Below are 16,498 nucleotides of genomic sequence, written 5' to 3' on the forward strand. Positions count from 1 at the left end.
TTAGCTAAAAAGTTAGAAGTTTACATGACTGTTTTTTTTACTTTCCCCAAATTGTTACTTACTCTGAGCATTAATTAAGGGCATTTTCACCTGTGTAAAATTATGGTCAGCTTTTTTCTGTCTATAATTGTTTATTTTTGTGGGTTTACTCTAGAAACAGCCAAAAATGTCAATAGACAACACAGTATTAAAATAACACAAAAGTTATAAAGGGCAACGTTTCTCCCCTTTGATAGAGACACTAAAGTGGTCTGTACATGGGTAGAGGATGGCAGACGTTAAGAATTAAAATGTGGCTGGGTGCAGTGGCTCAAGTTTGTAATCCCAGCACTTTGGGAGGCTGAGGCGGGCAGATCACCTGAGGTCAGGAGTTCGACACCAGCCTGATGAACATGGAGAAACCCCATCTCTACTAAAAATACAAATATTAGCCGGGCGTTGTGGCGCATGCTTGTAATCCCAGCGACTCAGGAGGCTGAGGCAGGAGAATTGCTTGAACTCAGGAGGCGGAGGTTGCAGTGAGTCAAGATCGCGCCATTGCACTCCAGCCTGGGCAACAAGAGTGAAACTCTGTCTCAAAAAAAAAAAAAAAACCCCTCAAAAAACAGAATTAAAATGCAAAGCAGCAGATAAGTTCGGATGGCAAGAGTTACAGCAGCAGTACAAGAGGGATAATGAGTGCAGGAGGGAAATAGGAGTAAGTTCCAAAGAAGCAGAATTTGCCTGGGTTGTTTGAAGGGAACTGCTTCTACCCATAGTTGTCTTCCTGCCGCCTCCTTCATTCAGCTTACTTGTTCTCTTTTTCTTTACCCTTTCCTTTTTGTTACAACTGTACTGATTTAGTTGGACTTCTAACAAATAGGGATTGTTGTTGACTGGGGTCTTTCAGCTGTTGAATGTTCTTGTTTATCTAGATGTGACTTAAAAAAAATGAAACACTTCAAGAATTTATGTGTCATTCTTGTCACAGGGGCCATGCTAATCTTGATTGTTTTAATTTTTAATATTTTTGCTAACAAAATGAGCCCTAGATGTGATTTTTTTTAAATGTGTACTCATGGTTACTGGTTAGGTATTTAAAGATTTGCTTGCCGAGAGTGGTGGCTCACACCTGTAATCTCAGCACTTTGGGAGGCTGAGGTGGGAGGATTACTTGAGCCCAGGAGTTTCAAAGTAGTATGGGCAACATAGGGAGGAGACCTTGTCTCTGCAAATAAATTTTTTTTTTTTTTTTTTTGAGGCAGAGTCTCTCTCGCCCAGGCTGGAGTGCAGTGGTGCGATCTCAGCTCACTGCAAGCTCTGCGTCCCAGGTTCACGCCATTCTCCAGACTCAGCCTCCCAAGTAGCTGGGACTACAGGCACCCGCCACCACGCTTGGCAATTTTTTGTATTTTTAGTAGAGATGGGGTTTCGCCATGTTAGCCAGAATGGTCTCGATCTCCTGACCTCATGATCTGCCTGCTTCGGCCTCCCAAAGTGCTGGGATTACAGGCGTGAGCCACTGTACCCGGCCTCTACAAATAATTTTAAAAGTAGCCTGACATGGTGGCGTGTACCCATGGTCCCAAGCTACCTGAGAGGCTGAGGCAGGAAAATCACCTGACCCCAAGATATCAAGGCTGCAGTGAGCTGTGATTGTACCATTGTGTTCCAGCCTGGGTGACAGAGCGAGACCCTGCCTCCTAAAAAAAAGTTGAGCACTCGATCTTTTCGTTTATATTATCAATATTTACTATGCTAGAAATTAAAACTTTAAAACTTAAAAATATGCGTGTTCATTAGTCATCAGAATGATACCGTCACACATCATGTAACCTCAGGAAAATTTCATGTACACTCGAGAAAAAGGCAATGATTTAAAATAGCTTTAACCTCATAGGCTGCATGAAAATATCTCAGGTACTGCAGAGATCCCTGGACCACTCGTTGAGAACTGCTGCTATAGATATTTGTGTCCTGAGGATTATAACAATCTTAGGGTTCTGTATTCAGAAATTTAAACGTCCTTCACAAAACCTGAAAGTCGATTTTCTTCATTAAGCTTCCTCCCTCCATTTAAATATAGCATTAGAAAAGAGCATTGATAGGTTTACCTGATGACACTAAAAGAGGCAGTAATCTTTGGATATTAAATCTACAGAGTATTTTGAATATGTTTTCATTTACTAGTAATTTTAATGTCGCTTCAGAATATCTTACGTATTAGTAGTAAGTAGCTGGAATGCTGTAATCAGAATCATACTGATTAATGATTGCTTACCAAAACATGAAATTAGGTGAATATTAATATTAGTACCATTAGGTTTTAATACGGTTTTTTCTTAATTTTTTATTTTTTGAGACAGAGTCTTGCACTGTTGCCCAAGCTGGAGTGCAGTGGTGCGATATCGGCTCACTGCAACCTCCGCCTCCCAAGTTGAAGCAATTCTCCTGCCTCAGCCTTCCGGGTAGCTGGGAGTAATTACAGGCATATGCCACCATGCCCAGCTAATTTTTGTGTTTTTAGTAGAGACGGGGTTTCACTGTGCTGGCCAGGCGCGCGCGCGTGTGTGTGTGTGTGTGTTTTGCCCAGGCTGGAGTGCAGTGGTGTGATTCCAGCTAACTGCAACCTCCGCCTCCTGGGTTCAAGCGATTCTCCTGCCTCAGCCTCCCGAGTAGCTGGGACTACAGGTATAAGCCACCGTGCCCAGCTAATTTTTGTATTTTTAGTAGAGGTGGGGTTTCTCCGTGGTCGCCAGGCTGGCCTTGAATTCCTGACCTCAACTGATCCACCCATCTCAGCCTCCCAAAGTGCTGGGATTACAAGCCTGAGCCACCACGCCCGCCATGTTTCCAGGTATTTTTACTCTCTAGTGTTTATTAAACAACCCAGGCAGATTGAGTCACAGTCATGTCAGAGATTTTCCTGGATTAGCTGCCTTGTAGTACAGTCTAGAATTTTTAGTGTTCAATTTATTTCTTGAACTAATCATTCAAGTAGATTGAAGGAAGAGTTACTGGAAGGGTAGGAAGAAGCATGGCTTGTGATGAAGGGTGCATTTTGACAAGTATTATTCTGGTTCTTTGCCATCCTGTCCTTTTCCTGTTACTGCTTCTAATTAAAGGTTCTGGTCTATATCTAAGTAATACATAGGTTTTTGTTTTGTTTTGTTTTGTTTTTTCTCGTTTTTCTTTTTTTTGAGACCGAGTCTTGCTTTAGAATGTAGTGGCTTGATCTCAGGTCACTGTAACCTCCACCTCCCTGGTTCAAGTTATTCTCCTGCCTCAGCCTCCTGATTAGCTGGGATTACAGGCACCTGTTGCCACACCCTGCTAATTTTTTGTATTTTTAGTAGACACGGGGTTTTCACCATGTTGGCCAGGCTGGTCTTGAACTCCTGACCTCAAGTGATCTGCCGCCTTGGCCTCCTAAAGTGCTGGGATTATAGGCGTGAGCCACTGCGCCTGGCCAATACATAGTTTTTCTTGTTTTGTTTTGTTTTGTTGAGAAGGAGTTTTGCTCTTTTTGCCCAGGCCTGAGTGCAATGGCGCAATCTTGGCTCACTGCAACCTCCGCCTCCTGGGTTTAAGCTATTCTCCTGCCTCAGCCTCCCGAGTAGCTGGCATTACAGGCATGCGCCACCACACCTGTCCAATTTTGTATTTTTAGCGGAAACAGGGTTTCTCCATGTTGATCAGGCTGGTCTCGAACTCCTGACCTCAGGTGATCTGCCTGTGTTGGCCTCCCAAAGTGCTGTGATTATAGGCGTGAGCCACCATACCCGGCTTCAATACATAGTTTTTTAAAGTTCACCCCTTTTTTTTTCTTTTTTGAGATGGAGTCTTGCTCTGTTGCCCAGGCTGGAAGTGCAATGGTGTGATTTCTGCCCGCTGCAACCTCCCCTTCCCGGGTTCAAGCGGTTCTCCTGCCTCAGCCTCCTGAGTAGCTGGGATTACAGGTGCGTGCTACCACACTGGTTAATTTTTGTATTTTTAGTAGAGACGGGATTTCACCATGTTGGCCAGGCTGGTCACGAATCCCGGTTTTTTATTTCTTTTTAAAAAAATTTGTTAATTTTCAGTGAGCACAAGCCAGGCACTTCTGTTTTTATAGTTTCTCCCATTAATCAGTTGTGATATTTTCTAAGTTTTGAAATTATTTCCTCAAAATCGAGGTAACTGGCCCTTGATTCTCCTTTCTCGGGCATCCTTACAACTGCCATGTCTTATGGGCATTTGTTGTAATATCTGCTGTCATTTTTGCAGTGTATATTTCAAAGTTAGTTACAGAGGTTTAGTAACCTTGCCTACGGTCTGGAGTGACAGAGCTGAGTTAAACACCACCCTGTTTCCCAGCCACACACATATCCATTAAATTCCTGAGTCTTATGAATTACCAAATAGTTTTGTCTGTCCCTTCTGCCTCTTAAATGTCTACAGTGGAGAATGTATTTTAATAGTGTTCTGGATTAAAATAATCATGCTCCTTTCTCCTTTAAAACAAATGGTTTCCTGTAGGATAGTGTTTTGAATCATGGGAGTAAAGGCCAAGTTAGGTTAAGGTACAAACTCTGAAGCTAAACACAGCTTCTGTAGGGTCCAGCCCTATGGGGCTTAGTGGGTGTTCTCCCCGTGTGCAGAGACGAGAGATAGTAGGAAATAAAGACACAAGACAAAGAGAGAGAAAACAGCTGGGCCCAGGGGACCACTGGGCATGTTGATGTTTATTGCATGCAAGACAAGGGGGCAGGGTAAGGAAGGTGAGTCGTCCAAGTGATTGATAAGGTCAAGCAAGTCATGTGATCACGAGACAGGGGATTCTTCTGTTTTAGGTAGCCGAAGCAGAGAGGGAAGGCAGCATACGTCAGCATTTTCTTCTATGCACTTATCAGAAAGATGAAAGACTTTTTAAGACTTTAACTATTTCTTCTACCACTATCTTCTAAGAACTTCCAAGAGGAACCAGGAGTACGGGAGGAGCATGAAAGTGGACAAGGAGAGTGACCATTGAAGCACAGCACCACAGGGAGGGGTTTAGGCCTCCGGATGACTGCGGGCAGGCCTGGATAATATCCAGCCTCCCACAGGAAGCTGGTGGAGCAGAGTGTTCCCTGACTCCTCCAAGGAAAGGGAGACTCCCTTTCGCGGTCTGCTAAGTAACGGGTGCCTTCCCAGGCACTGGTGTTGCCGCTTGACCAAGGAGCCCTCAACTGGCCTTTATGCAGGCGTGACAGAAGGCTTACCTCTTGCCGCCTTGGTTACTTCTCACAATGTCCCTTCAGCACCTGACCCTATACCTGCTGGTTATTCCTTGGTTATATTAGTAGTACAATAAAGAGTAATAGTGAAAGCCAGTGATTAATAATGTTTATGCTAATGACTGATAATGTCCATGATAATCTCTATATTGAATTTGTATTATAACTTTTTATTCTAACTATTTTCTTTATTATACTGAAACAGTTTGTGCCTTCAGTCTCTTACCTCGGCACCTGAGTAATCCTTTGCCCACAAGCTTCCCCAGTCTTCACATCACCATGCTGTGTTTCAATCAGTTCTCCTTTGCTTTTTGCTTCTAAGCTTGCTTTCACATGCTGTTGAATGGAAAAAGCAAGTTGGAGAACAATAATACAGTATATGAAAAAATACCATATTTCCTAGGGTATATACATATGTGGGTTTGTTTTTTTTTTTTTTTTTTTTTTTTGAGACAGAGTCTCTCTCTGTCGCCCAGGCTGTGCAGTGGCATGATCTTGGCTCACTGCAACCTCCGCCTCCTGGGTTGAAGGGATTCTTCTGCCTCAGCCTTCTGAGTAGCTGGGACTACAGGCGCCCGCCACCATGCCTGGCTAATTTTTGTATTTTTCATAGAGATGGTTTCACCATATTGGCTAGGCTGGTCACCAACTTCAGACCTTGTAATCTGCCTGCCTCGGCTTCCCAAAGTGCTGGGATTACAGGCGTGAGCCCCCGCGCCCAGCTGGGTTTGTTTTTTTAAGGTCTGGAGATCTGTCCTGGGGAGCTAGACTACAGAATACCTAGAAATGTAAGATAAAATATAACTTTTTGTTTTTTTTTTTTTTTGAGATGAAGTCATACTCTGTCACCCGGGCTGGAGTGCAATGTCACGATCTCGGTTTTCTCGGTTCACTGCAGCCTTCACCTCCCAAGATCAAGTGATTCTCGTGCCTCAGCCTCTCAGGCTTGTGCCACCACACCTGGGTAATTTCTTCCTTTTTTTTTTTTTCTGAGACGGAGTTTCGTTTTTGTGTCCCAGGCTGGAGTGCAGTGGCGCAATCTCTGCTCACTGCAACCTCCATCTCCCAGGTTGAAGTGATTCTCCTGCCTCAGCCTCCCGAGTAGCTGGTATTACAGGCACCCACCACCACGCCTGGCTAATTTTTTGTATTTTTTAGTAGAGATGGGGTTTTGTCATGTTGGGCAGGCTGGTCTCGAACTCCTGACCTCAGGTAATCCGCCCACCTCGGCCTCCCAAAGTGCTGAGATTACAGGTGTGAGCCACTGTACCCAGCCAAATACAATTTCCTGTTAAATGCATAAATGAGCAAAAAAAGGGAAGAGACTAAAACTGAAAACCCCAAAATTTTGCCTGCCTTCAATCTAGGTAATACAGAGATACTACATACAAAGTATCTTTAAAATATATAAAAAGAATTGAAAATGTGAGAAAAGGGAACAAAATATACTTAACCAAGACCAGCATAAAGTAATGGCATACTTTGTAAATAATTCAGAGCAATCTTCCACTGAAGACTAGAAAATAAGCAGAGATATAAAACATCTACTTGAAGGCATTGGAGACCTAAGAAAATGGCGAAGACTTAATGGGCCAGCATTTGGTAGAGAATTGAGTTTCAGGGCTGTAAGTCCATATTCAGTGTGGCTTTTATTTTGCAGTTGTTTGCAAAGGTCAGAGAGGCTTATGGTCTGGTTCTTTTGATAGTCTCACTTGGACTAAAGGACATGATTTGGAGTCTGATATCTGCCAAGAAATTAGGACCCCAAAAGGATATACCCCAGGAATAAAGATGAACCAAATTTAATTATTTGTTTAAACAATTTTACAAACATATGCAGCAAATAGCTAGTTTTGCGTGAGACAAAACTACATGAAGTCAGGTGTGGTGGTGTGTGCCTGTAGTCCCAACTACTTGGGAGGCTGATGTGGGGGGATTGCTTGAGCCCAGGAAGGCTGCAGTGAGCTGATTGCCTCACTGCACTCCAGCCTGAGCAACAGAGAGACCTTGTCTCAAAAAAGAAATAGAAGTACTTGGAGAAAACATCAACTCACTTGAGAAACAGAAACAGGATATAGGCTGTTGTAGATCCAATTTACTTTAAGAAATAAGTGCTGGTAGGGTATAATGTCTCACGCCTATGATCTTAGCACTTTGGGAGGCTGAGGCAGGAAGATCACTTGAGCCTAGGAGTTGATGATCAGCCTGGGCAACATGGCAAAACCTCGTTTACAAAAAAACACAAAAATGAACTGGACATGGTGGCACACACCTGTGGCCCCAGCTGCTCTGGAGGCTGAGGTGGGAGAATCACTTGAGCTCAGGAGATCGAGGTTGCAGTGAGCTGAAATTGCACCACTGGACTCCAACCTGGGCAACACAGTAAGACCCTGTCTCAAAAAGTGCCCTACGTCATTCCTTAAGTAAGGAAAGTCAGATATTGACATCGTAAGACATTTTAAAAACTATGCTTACTATATTTAGAGAGATGAGATAAAAACTTAAGCAGCAAACTTTAAAAAGCATATCAGAATTCCACATGCGAAACACAGTAGCTAAAATAGGAACTCAATAGGTTTAACAGTGGGAAGATAGATCAGGAAACAAATAAGCATATTGAGGGACAGAGACATTAAGGATAGACAATGCAGTGGTTAACCTAACTGAAAATATAATTATTGCAGGAGCGAATGGGGCAATAATCGAGATTGATGACTTTGCAGAACTGTTAATAAAGTGTTAACTTTAAGCATGACAAAAATAAAAAACAGTTAAAGATATTAAGACTAGGCACTGCAGCTTAATTAGTGTAATCCTAGCACTTTGGGAGGCAGAGGTGGGAGGATTGCTTCAGCCTGGGTAACAGAGCCAAGACGTCTTAAAAAAAAAAAAAAAAGTATATAATTAAAACCTAAAGACAATATTAAAGGCATCCCAATTAAAAAGACTTGACAATGCAAATAATGGAAGCCAGGAGGCAATGGAGTATGTTTAGAAAGCTGAAACAAAACCGTAACGTAAAATTCTAAACTCAGTAAAAAACCTTCAAGAAAACATTTTCAGACAAAACTCAAAAAATGGCTTAGGAAATTTACCAGCAAACCCAAACTGGAGAAAAAGTTACTTTGTTTTTTTGTTTTTTGAGATGGAGTCTCGCTGTCACCCAAGCTGGAATGCAGTGGTGCAGTCTCATCTCACTGCAACCTCCACCTGCCGGGTTTAAGCAATGCTCCTGCCTCAGCCTCCCAAGTAGCGGAGACTACAGGCGCGTGCCATCACGCCCAGCTAATTTTTTTGTATTTTTAGTTTTTAGTTAGCCAGGATGGTCTCGATCTCCTGACCTCGTGATCCACCCGCCTCGGCCTCCCAAAGTGCTGAGATTACAGTTAGTTTCTTAAATGTTCATTGCAAGGTGGACTGTGAAAGCATATCACAATTTAAAAAAATTGTTACATTAGAATTGTTACATTAGAATCATTTAGTGTTTGCATGGATATTTTGCTCATACATGATTTTCTAAGATTTTGCATTGGTCATTTGGAAAATGTTTACTGAGTTATGCAAATTTTTCAAATATTGACCTGCCTTATACAATATGGAAGATTGATGCAAGGATTTCTGAGGAGGAGTTATGTAGATGGGCCTCTTTAGATCCAGAGTGAAGATATTAGTGTCTTGTATGAAAGTTCACCAAAGGGCATTCATGATAGACAAGGCTTCCATGTGTCATCTCGTATAAGAAGAATTATAGGTGTTTTAACCACGTCTCCAGCTAGGGTCTCATCATTGCCAGACGTGAGTGAGCCTTCTGATGATTATAGCTCCCAGTCTTTGAGCCCTCCCAGCTGATGCAGAATGGGACAGAGATGAGCTGTCCCCTCCAGCTCCTACCCAAATGGCAGACTTGTGAGTCAGATAAATAATGTTCCAAGCTACTAAGTTTTGGAGTGGTTTGTTATGTAGTAGTGGGTGACCTGAACACTTGGCTACTTGCCATTGCGATTGCCAAATCTGCCATCGCCTTATATGGTACGTTTCCTGAGGTTACAAGCCAGCCACCTGGTGACAGGTTAATTACGTTGGACCCCTTCCATCATCAAAGGGATGCCAGTTTTTCCTCACTGGAATAGACATGCATTCTGGATATCTGGATTTATTAATATAATATTAATACTTCCCCTGTCTAATGCTCTTGCTAACACCATCATCCATGGACCCAGAAACCTTTATTCATGGTATTCCGTGTAACATTGCTTCTGGCATACCCTATCAGCCCAAGAAAATAGAATGAGCTATTGAGGAGTCAGCTGTGGTGCCAGTTGGGAGACCTGAAAAGTTGAGGTTCTTAATTAAAGGATGCAGTATATGCTGTGAATATGGCCCATATATGGTGATCTCTCATGGAATGCACGGGTTTGGAAATTAATAGGAGTGGCTTCTCACTATCACAAACCAATTACAGAATGTGTGCCTCCCATTCCTGTAACTTTGGGTTCAGTTGGTATAGAGGTTTTGGTTCCCAAGGAGAAATTCTGTCATCCAGGCAACATGATGGGTCAGTTGGATTGGAAGTTAGATAGCTATTTTGGTCATCTCATACCACAGGCAACAGGCAAAGAAGAGAGGTACTGTACTTGCTGAGATGATCGGCTCTGATTACCAAGAAGAAATTTGGGTGCTGCTATACAATGAGGGGAGAAAGGACCATGTCTGGAACCCAGAGGATTCTCTGGGATATGTCTTAGTAGTTTTGTGTTCCTAGGTAAAGTTTAATAGAAAAGTACATAAATTAAAAAACACAAGACCACTGAGGTTTCAGATTCTTTTAGGAATGAGTTTTGAAGTCACCCTATCTGGTGACAAAACAAGACCAAAACTAAAAACAGCTGAGGTGCTGGCTGAGAGCAAAGGAAACATGGAACAGGCAGGCAGAAGAAGAAATATCAACTACCTATGGTCTTACGACCAATTATGAAGACAAGATGAAGACAAGGACTATAACAGCTTTGTGCCTTTTTTCATGTTATAGAATATTCAGATGGGATTACATTTGAATTAGAAGAGTAATTAACATTGCACAGTGAGGGATATAGACTGTTGACACTGGTGAAGAGGATGAGAGTGTCTACCTTTGCATGAAGGATATTGTATCTTACTAGGCTATAGCATGAAGTGGTGGTGGTATATGGTGATTAAAATGTGTAGAAGGATGTATATGGATGCCTAACATCCTAAGGGGAGGACTGAGTTGGTTATGAAGTTACTGGGTCTTAGCTCTAAATCCTGTTCTGTGATCCTGTGGCTGGGACCCTAAATTATTTGTCAGCTGGCTTCTTGTTAGGTTCTGCCAGTAGAGGGCATTAGAGGGAAACTGGAAGGCAAGGGTCGGGGGCCGGGGGTGGGGGGGAAGGGTCTTCCTCCTCCCTGGTGACTTGCTGTTCTGTTAGCTGCCTGACAGCAGCTGTTGGGGTCCAGTCTCTATTTTGGGGGTAGAGGGGGGATGCTCAGAAGTGGCCTCAGGGGTTTCAGCACCCAGAACAGTTTTGCCTTCATTCTCCTCCTTTGCTCCTTGTAACACATATACATCACCTCTTGGGGGTTTCGGAATTGCCCAAGCTGAGAGGTAGCAGTATCTCCTTGTTATAGTTATCACATTTCTATATTTCTTCCAGATGGAGGAAGGATTATGAAAAGGCAAATGGCCAAACCTTGTTTTACTGGGGCAGGCTTTTCCAAAGGACCAGGCAGAAGCATTATTTTATTTATTTGTTTTAATTAAAAAAAAAAATTTTTTTTTGAGGGGGAGTCTCGCTTTTTTGCCCAGGCTGGAGTGCAGTGCAGTCTTGGCTCACCACAACCTCCACCTCTCAGGTTCAAGCAATTCTCTTGCCTCAGCCTCCCGAGTAGCTGGGATTACAGGTGTGTGCCACCATAACCCAGCTAATTTTTTTGTATTTTTAGTAGAGACGGGGTTTCACCATGTTGGCCAGGCTGGTCTTGAACTCCTGACCTCAAGTGATCCGCCTGCCTTCGCCTCCCAAAGTGCTGGGATTACCATTTTATTTTAAAACACAATTGTGGTTATATTGTTTTGATTTTTTTGAAAAGCTTTATATGAGGTTTGATTTCTGGCTGTCTTTTGCTGTGCTAACAAACTGTCCCAGAACTTTATAGCTTAAAACAACCATTTTGTTTTGCTCATACCTTTCTGAATCATGAATTCAGGATAGGCTTGGTTGGGCAGTTCATCTTTGATCCATTTGGCGTCAGCTGCCGTGGCTGAAACTGGAGGATCTGCTTCCAAGATGGCTTCTTCACTCATGTATCTCGTACCTCTGTGTTCCTTGGCCCCTCTTTCCTCCACACAGCATCTCAACCACCGAGGGCTTCTCTGCATGGTTTGCACATCTCATACTGTGACTTGCCAGCCTCAGGCTGGCTGGACTAATTACATGGTATCTCAGGACTCCAGTAGCGAGGGTTCAAAGAGATAAGAAATGGAAGCTGCCAGGCTAGTTAAGGGCTGTGCTTGAAAGTGCTATTTTTTTTTTTTTTTTTTTTTTGGGACGGAGTCTCGCTCTGTCGCCCAGGCTGGAGTGCAGTGGTGCAATCTCGGCTCACTGCAAGCTCTGCCTCCCGGGTTCACACCATTCTCCTGCCTCAGCCTCCTGAGTAGCTGGGACTACAGGTGCCCACCACCACGCCTGGCTAATGTTTTTTTGTATTTTTTAATAGAGACAGGGTTTCATCGTGTTAGCCAGGATGGTCTCGATCTCCTGACCTCGTGATCCGCCTGCCTCGGCCTCCCAAAGTGCTGGGATTACAGGCGTGAGCCACCGCGCCCGGCCGAAAGTGCTATTTTTATTGGTGAGAGGAGTCATAGAGCTTTTTCAGATTCAAGTGCAGGGGACAGAGACTCTACCTGTCAGTGGGAGGAATGTCAAAGAATTCAAGGCCTGCTCAAAACCCTGGGATTACAGCGTAATCCTAGTGAAACATTCTAGGTTGGAGTGGACTGTTTTCTCACTGAAATGATCTGTTCTTTCCTGGGAGGAACAGTAGGGTACCTCAGGAAGATATTGATTAGATATACTAAAATATCTTTTAAAGCGTCTTAAAGGAGAACTCATTGAAATGGAAAAAAATCTGGAGTAATTTTTAAACATCATATGAGGGAACATCTTTGAATATTCCAGGTTTCAAATTCAGTCCCTTTCAAGTACAGGGTCATTTTGGTCTTCAGTTTCTTGGTTGACTTTAAGAGTCTGTGCTCTGCTAAAATTGATTGACTTTTATTGTATAGTTTTCCAGAATAGTTTTAACCTATTGTTTGTATGATTTCAGCTTATCTAGTAACACACAGCCAGATTTCATCAATCATGATATTGCCTGGTATAAAGTCCAAGGAAAGAATCTATCATTTCTGTGTGCTAGGCATGATGTTATTATTTTTTGGTCATTCCTTACATTTAGTATTTACTCTTTTTTCTTTTTCTTTTTTTTTTTTTTGAGACGGAGGCTCACTCTGTTGCCCAGGCTGGAGTGCAGTGGTGCAACCTCAGCTCACTGCAAGCTCCACCTCCCAGGTTCACGCCATTCTCCTGCCTCAGCCTCCCGAGTAGCTGGGACTACAGGCACCTGCCACCACGCCCAGCTAATTTTTTTTGTATTTTTAGTAGAGACGGGGTTTCACCGTGTTAGCCAGGATGGTCTCGATCTCCTGATCTCGTGATCCGCCCTCCTTGGCCTCCCAAAGTGCTGGGATTACAGGCGTGAGCCACTGCGCCCTACCTAAAATGTACTCTATTTCTTATGGTAAAAACTGCATTATTCAATAGAGAAAATTTGGATAGAGACTTACCAGGTTGCTAAAAGTTAAAAAGCAGTGCTACCATTTCTTGTAGGGATATAGAGAAAGGGTACTCATTATGGCTGGTAGAAATGTGGATTATTAGAGCCTTTTGTGGAATGCAATCTGGTAATACCTTAAAAAAATCCAAGTACCCATTGACTCTCTATACTAGTTAGGATTTGGTCAGGTTGTGAAGAGTGTAGAGCCTCAAATGACCAGCAGCTTAAACAAGGTAAAAGTTTACTTTTTTCTCTTGCATTTTGAAGTCTGGAGACAGGAAGTTCAGTATGATAGTATGGGGCCAAGGACCCAGGCACCTCTTGCTCCATCCGTGGTTCCTATTCCCAAGGCCACCTTTTGGTGGTTCGAGGTGGCTGCTGAACTTCTGTCATAGGGTCTGTATCACAAACATTGAAGTGGGAACGAAAGAAGGAAGACATGGCCCTTCCCCCTCCAAAGGCTTTTCTTTTTCCATTCCAACTGGCTGTATCTCAATTCAATTCTAGCACTCATCACTTGGATTTAGGGCAGACCTCACAAGTTAAAGGGCACAGTCCCCACCAAGGGAGCCCTTATTTTAAATTACAGCTGCAATTTCAGAGTCCTGAGGCCACCTGCACTTTGGACCAACTGGCTATAAATTTAGAGGTTCCCATGACTCCCCATGTTCAATAAATTGCTGGAATAACTCTCAGAACTCAGGAAAATGCCCCCTTCGCCGAAAATACGAAATCACAGCTGTGTGAAGTTCTGTGATAGCCTAGAGAGGGGCCTTGTCAGGGAAGGCTTTCCTCAGGAGGTGATGCTGAAGTTGAGATCTGATGCATGGAGAAGAGTTCACCAGGCAGAAGGGAAAGTAGTCTTTTTTTTTTTTTTTTTTTTTTTTGAGAAGGAGTTGTGCTTTTGTTGGCCCAGGCTGGAGTGCAGTGACACAATCTTGGCTCACTGCAACCTCCGCCTCCCTAGTTCAAGCGATTCCTGTGCCTCAGCCTCCTGAGTAGCTGGGATTACAGGCTCCCACCACCATGCCTGGCTAATTTTTTGTATTTTTAGTGGAGACGGGGTTTCAACATGTTGACCAGGCTGGTTCTGAACTCCTGACCGCAGGTGATCCCCGCCCCCACCCCACCCCACCCCCCCCCCGCCTTGGCCTCCCACAGTGCTGGGTTTACAGGTGTGAACCACCACGCCTGGCCAGTAGTCTTTATTTTCTAAAATTAAAAAAAGTTTTTTTTTTAAAGACAGGGTCTTGCTCTGTCAACCAGGCTGGAGTGCAGTGGCATGGTCATAGCTCACTGCAGCCTCAAATTTCTGGGCTTATGTGATCCTTCCGAGTAGCTGGCACTACAGGTGCAAGCCACCATGCAGTAGTCTTTACACTTATTTATTTCTTGACATTTAGAATATTGGAAACAATTAAGAAAATCAGAATTGAAAATGAGGAAGAAGAAATGTGAGATGAATGGTTGGTTTCAGAAGAACAGAAGCATGTGCGTTTGTGATGCAGCCTTGGAGGAGACAGAGAAGGGCAGCTGAGCCTGGGATATGCTTCCAGTCCTGGGGAGGGGTTTGGGTGGTTGCTGGTGGTGTGTCTAGGGGTGATTAAGTTTAGACAAACCTCTGAGTGTGTGCGTGTGTGTGTGTTTGTGTGTGAAGAGGGAAGTTTGGTATGTCCTTGACCTGGTGCTCTGTGGCATAAAGTTACCATGGGCAGAGCTAATGGCAGATTGTCCTGGGCCTAGGAATGGTCTCAGCATTGCAAAGCCCCCTGGTGAACCTGAGCAATAAAGGTAGCACGTTTCCTCTATGCTTGTGACATATGTGAGGGCTACATGGTTTCCTTCAGGAACTAAGTCAGCCTGCCCTTTCTGAGCCCAGAGCCGGAGACAAGGATACTCACTCTGGGTGGACTGATCTGGGACCCTGGAGGTTCCTGGTACACCTGTGTCAACTTGGGACACATTCTTGCACTTTTACTTTTCCAGAGGATTGTGCAAGCCTTTACTTCCATAGGCAGAGAATCTCATTCTTCCCCCTTGATCACCTTTCTCTTCATCATCCAAGAATTACAGTCTTTCTGAAGCCATACTGGGAGACCAGAAAATTAGATGTGCGCATTATGTTACCATAGTGGCCATAAGGTGTCGCTGTTGTAAGGGTTTCTCCACAATCCATGGGCTCCGCCCATTCCGCCCACCTTCACAGGGCCGAGGCGGCATCCTACTCCAGCGCCTAAAGCTGCTCCTCTCTCGGCCACCTGATGTTCAGCCATCATCCCTCACAGTAGGACACCCACCAGAGTTTCCAATCCTGCAGCAGCTTCACTCAGCCCTACCCACTGTGCGAACCTGGCCTCCGTGAAATTTTAGATCCTGAACTGGGGCCAGCCTCCTCTCTTCCCCTCCCTTCTGAGGGAGTCCCCTTAAGATCTTTTCCTGCCATGAGCCTACTTCAGCGCATCCCAGACCACCCGAATGGCTGTCCCCAACTTCATCTCTGGGTTCCTGTGCAAATTGGTCCACCTTGCACCCTGGAATCCCGGGAGAGATCGTCTTTGCTGAACTACACACAGCAAACCGGAGATCTTGTGTATAGCCTTCCCCTAGAACAACACACACTGACTTTACATTCACATAACCACGGGAAGTTGGTCACGTGATTTTCCCCATAATAATGAAAATCTGTTCTCTGTCTCTAGCCTAGACTTACTCTGTCACTCTACATTTGCATAATTCCCTTAAAATGTTTTAAAAGTATGCCATGAACTATTTTTTAAAAAGCATCCCATAATATTACTTTTCAGCTACTCCCTTGTATCGGCTAGGCTCCCTGAGAAAGAACACAGTCTACTGGGTACTGTGAGGAGAGCTTGATAAAGGACTTGTTTACCAAGGTGGACAGGAGGAGGGAACCCACCAGGCCTTAGATGGGGCAGTGCTGTAGATGGAGTTACGTAGAGCTCAGTTATCACCCTGGGCCTGGCAGGCAGGGCCAGGTCTCCTCAGAGCATAGTCATTTTGAATCACTTTCAGACTTTTTAAGAATCCTAAGGACTCTGCATCCTCTTTGGAGAGGCAGCAGAGAGGGAGGCTGAGAACAGAGACTCTGGAGCTGGAGGGCTCGGGTATAAACCCTGATTCTGCCACTAACCGATTTTGTGGTTTGGGGCAAGTTGCTTAACCAATCTGTGCCTCGGCTTCCTCATGTGAAAGTGGGGATCATGATAGCATCTACCTCACAGGGTTGCTGTGGGGAGTTAGTGTGCTGTATATTTCTTAGTGCAGTGCCTGGCCAATAAAAAGTGTCTATTAAATGAAACCAAGCAAACACCAGTGTTTGAGTTGATTAACCTGCTTCACTCGCAAGAAGGAAGGGCTTCTCTCTTGCCCTTTGATAGAGGTCAAAAGAC

At 44.0% G+C, this 16,498-nt stretch overlaps 1 pseudogene; it reads right to left on the minus strand.

Annotated features, from left to right (window-relative positions):
• Window positions 1-924: 924 nt before the first annotated feature.
• Window positions 925-1,021, minus strand: LOC129014762 (U6 spliceosomal RNA; annotated as a pseudogene).
• Between the last annotated feature and the right edge of the window lie 15,477 nt (window positions 1,022-16,498).

The sequence above is a fragment of the Pongo pygmaeus genome, chromosome 16, assembly GCF_028885625.2.
Source record: "Pongo pygmaeus isolate AG05252 chromosome 16, NHGRI_mPonPyg2-v2.0_pri, whole genome shotgun sequence".
Classification (NCBI taxonomy): Eukaryota; Metazoa; Chordata; class Mammalia; order Primates; family Hominidae; genus Pongo; species Pongo pygmaeus.